This window comes from Oncorhynchus gorbuscha, linkage group LG24, assembly GCF_021184085.1.
Source record: "Oncorhynchus gorbuscha isolate QuinsamMale2020 ecotype Even-year linkage group LG24, OgorEven_v1.0, whole genome shotgun sequence".
Lineage (NCBI taxonomy): Eukaryota > Metazoa > Chordata > Actinopteri > Salmoniformes > Salmonidae > Oncorhynchus > Oncorhynchus gorbuscha.
The window spans coordinates 60,088,119-60,093,118 of record NC_060196.1 but is presented as its reverse complement, the minus strand read 5'-3'; positions in this window follow the sequence as shown (position 1 = coordinate 60,093,118).

The following is a 5,000-nucleotide window of genomic DNA, read 5'->3' as shown; positions in this document are numbered from 1 at the left end:
TATGTACAGGTGCAGTAATCTGTGAGCTGCTCTGACAGTTGGTGCTTAAAGCTAGTGAGGGAGATAAGTGTTTCCAGTTTCAGAGATAGTGAATGATGACAGGCCCTACTTCCTGTAAACACACAGTCCAGTTCATAGTGAATGATGACAGGTCATACTGCCTGTAAACAAACAGTCCAGTTCATAGTGAATGATGACAGGCCCTACTTCCTGTAAACACACAGTCCAGTTCATAGTGAATGATGGCAGGACCTACTGCCTGTAAACACACAGTCCAGTTCATAGTGAATGATGGCAGGCCCTACTTCCTGTAAACACACAGTCCAGTTCATAGTGAATGATGGCAGGACCTACTGCCTGTAAACACACAGTCCAGTTCATAGTGAATGATGGCAGGCCCTACTTCCTGTAAACACACAGTCCAGTTCATAGTGAATGATGGCAGGTCCTACTGCCTGTAAACACACAGTCCAGTTCATAGTGAATGATGACAGGCCCTACTGCCTGTAAACACACAGTCCAGTTCATAGTGACTGACAGGCCCTACTGTCTGTAAACACAGTCCAATTCATAGTGACTGACAGGCCTTACTGCCTGTAAACACACAGTCCAGTTCATAGTGAATGATGACAGGCCCTACTGCCTGTAAACACACAGTCCAGTTCATAGTGACTGACAGGCCCTACTGTCTGTAAACACACAGTCCAGTTCATAGTGAATGATGACAGGACCTACTGTCTGTAAACACACAGTCCAGTTCATAGTGAATGATGACAGGACCTACTGTCTGTAAACACACAATCCAGTTCATAGTGAATGATGACAGGCCCTACTGCCTGTAAACACACAGTCCAGTTCATAGTGAATGATGACAGGACCTACTGTCTGTAAACACACAGTCCAGTTCATAGTGAATGATGACAGGACCTACTGCCTGTAAACACACAGTCCAGTTCATAGTGAATGATGACAGGCCCTACTGCCTGTAAACACACAGTCCAGTTCATAGTGAATGATGACAGGCCCTACTGTCTGTAAACACACAGTCCAGTTCATAGTGAATGATGACAGGCCCTACTGCCTGTAAACACACAGTCCAGTTCATAGTGAATGATGACAGGACCTACTGTCTGTAAACACACAATCCAGTTCATAGTGAATGATGACAGGACCTACTGTCTGTAAACACAGTCCAGTTCAAAGTGAATGATGGCAGGCCCTACTTCCTGTAAACATACAGTCCAATTCATAGTGAATGATCACAGGCCCTACTGCCTGTAAACACACAGTCCAGTTCATAGTGAATGATGACAGGCCCTACTTCCTGTAAACACACAGTCCAGTTCATATGGTGCACTGGTCCGTGTCGACTCCGGTCCTGGACGAGGTAGATGTTTTTACATTAGGTTTTATATACTGCCGTGTCTAGTAATTGTCCAACCCCACAGACACTTTCCCGACCTACAGTATTCATCATTACCAAACATTCTATGAAATCACGAAGACGTGCAAATTACCATATATCTAAATGCTGGCTTGTCATTAAAATGTACCAAAATAAAAAGGTGCCATGTTCTTCCTGAGATATATATATATATATATATGAACAGATTAGAATAAGATTTAATGTTGTTAAAATGCTGTCAGTTTCACTTTAAAAGCATTCCCTACCGACGTAGCTTTTCAGTCCAGGGCTAGGCTTAATGATCTGTGTCTGGGAAACCGGTGCAGAAATCGATGATTCGTCCCTCGACCCCAGCGAACAGCCGACGGTTAACCACATCAAATGAATCCTGCACTATGCACCCTGCGATCCGCCCCGGCTGTCTTCTATTACACAGAGCAACAGCTCTGACAAGACACCGCTCATAGATAATGCATGAAGGTGCAAGTGTGTTTGTGTCCTAAACAAACCTTCGATTCCCAGCTAAGGGATGGATCCAATGCCCCTGGAGGTCAGAAAAAGTGATTCTGTAACAACCTCAAGAAAAGCCATATGTATCCAAACACCTGGGGCAGATCCTCATGGGACAAAACCCTCCTCCTACTGCTGCTGCTACTACTACTAATGGTGCTACTGCTATTACTACTACTACTACTACTACTGCTGCTACTGCTACTGCTACTACTACTACTACTACTGCTACTACTGCTACTACTACCACTACTACTACTACTACTGCTGCTGCTGCTGCTACTGCTACTACTACTACTGCTGCTGCTGCTGCTACTACTACTACTGCTACTACTACTACTACTACTACTGCTGCTACTACTACTGCTACTACTACTACTGCTGCTACTACTACTACTGCTACTACTACTACTGCTGCTGCTGCTGCTGCTGCTACTACTACTGCTGCTAATACTACTACTACTGACTACTACTACTACTACTACTACTACTACTACTACTACTACTACTACCACTACTACTACTACTACTGCTACTACTACTACTGCTGCTGCTGCTGCTACTACTACTACTACTGCTACTACTACTACTACTACTACTACTGCTGCTACTGCTACTACTACTACTACTGCTGCTGCTGCTACTACTACTACTACTACTGCTACTACTACTACTACTACTACTACTGCTGCTACTGCTACTACTACTGCTACTACTGCTACTACTGCTACCACTACTGCTACTACTACTACTACTACTGCTACTACTGCTACTACTACCACTACTACTACTACTACTGCTGCTACTGCTACTACTACTACTACTACTGCTGCTGCTGCTGCTACTGCTAATGCTGCTACTGCTACTACTACTGCTAATGCTGCTACTGCTAATGCTGCTACTGCTACTACGACTGCTAATGCTGCTACTGCTACTACTACTGCTGCTACTGCTACTACTACTGCTAATGCTACCGTACCTCTTTACAGTCACATACCTCTTTACCTCCCCCTACAGTCCCATACCTCTTTACCTCCCCCTACAGTCCCATACCTCTTTACCTCCCCCTACAGTCACATACCTCTTTACCTCCCCCTACAGTCCCATACCTCTTTACCTCCCCCTACAGTCCCATACCTCTTTACCTCCCCCTACAGTCACATACCTCTTTACCTCCCCCTACAGTCCCATACCTCTTTCACTTTACAGGGAGTTGAGTTGTAGCAGGGTGTTGCGTTCCCTCTTCACAGAGGTGTAACATAATGGGGGCTCATCCGGGATACATGTATAATACCACTGTACAACAATATTACAAGGTACGTGTGTCTCTCTTCACAGTCCCTCTGTTCAATAATGTGTTTTTAAATCTAATTTTGCTGCTTGCATCAGTTACCTGATGTGGAATAGAGTTCCATGTAGTCATGGCTCTATCTAGTACTGTGCGCCTCCTGTAGTCTGTTCTAGACTTGGGGACTGAAGAGACCTCTGGTGGGTTCCCTACGGTTCTACGAAAGAAGCTTTCCCTAAGGTTCTAGAAAGAAGCCTTCCCTAAGGTTCTAGAAAGAAGCCTTCCCTAAGGTTCTAGAAAGAAGCCTTCCCTAAGGTTCTAGAATGAAGCCTTCCCTAAGGTTCTAGAAAGAAGCCTTCCCTAAGGTTCTAGAAAGAAGCCTTCCCTAAGGTTCTATGAAAGAAGCCTTCCCTAAGGTTCTAGAAGAAGCCTTCCCTAAGGTTCTATGAAAGAAGCCTTCCCTACGGTTCTATGAAAGAAGCCTTCCCTAAGGTTCTAGGAAAGAAGCCTTCCCTAAGGTTCTATATTGCACCAATAGAAAAATAGTTCTGCTGTAGTTACAACCCTTTTCATGGTTATTTACAGAACCTTTATGGAGAATGGTTCTATAAAGAACCGTGCTCAATCTGAAAGGTTCTTCGTAGATCATTTTGAAGATCCATAAAGGGTATTTTAATCTGGTCGGCCATATTGTATTGTTACATTCCAGAGGTGTTATTTTTGTGTTAATTTACGAGGTGAATCAAGTTAACTACCTCTGTAACAGATGGGGGTTCCAGAGGAGAGATTTGAGAACCACTGAATCATTTAGTCACTCACAGTTGCACAATAAAAGCTGTGAGAGAACCAGGCCCCAAAATAATCAAAATCAGCTGCCTCCCCTATATTTTAATTATCACCAGAAGAGAAAATTACCTTCTCGTGAACTGGGCGAGAGAGAGAGAGAGAGAGAGAGAGAGAGAGAGAGAGGGGGAGGGGGAGAGAGAGAGAGAGAGAGGGGGAGAGGGGGAGAGAGAGAGAGAGAGAGAGAGAGGGGGAGGGGGAGAGAGAGAGAGAGAGAGAGAGAGGGGGAGGGGGAGAGAGAGAGAGAGAGAGAGAGAGAGAGAGAGAGAGAGAGAGAGAGAGAGGGGGAGAGAGAGAAAGATAGAGAGAGAGAGAGATAGGGGGAGAGAGAGAGAGAGAAGGAATGAGAAAAAAAGAGAGCGATGGAGAGAGAGGAAAGAGATGTGTGTATATATAGAGAGAGAGAGAGAGAGAGAGGGAAAGATATATAGAGGAAAGATATATATAGAGAGATGAGAGAGGAAAGAGATATAGAGAGAGGAGAGAGGAAAGAGATATATAGAGAGAGGATATAGAGAGAGAGAGAGAGGAGAGGAAAGAGATATAGAGAGAGAAGGAGAGAGGAAAGAGATATAGAGAGAGAGAGGAGAGATATAGGAGAGAGAGAGAGAGGAAAGAGATATATAGAGAGAGGAGAGAGGAAAGAGATATATAGAGAGAAAGAGAGAGAGAGGGAGAAAAGAGATATATAGAGGAAAGAGATATATAGAGAGATGAGAGAGGAAAGAGATATAGAGAGAGGAGAGAGGAAAGAGATATAGAGAGAGAGGAGAGAGGAAAGAGATATAGAGAGAGGAGAGAGAGATATATAGAGAAGAGAGCTATAAAGATAGAGAGAGAGAGAGAGGAAAGAGATATAGAGAGAGAGAGGAGAGATATAGAGAGAGGAAAGAGATATAGAGAGAGAGAGAGGAGAGAGGAAAGAGATATAGAGAGAGGAGAGAGGAAAGAGAT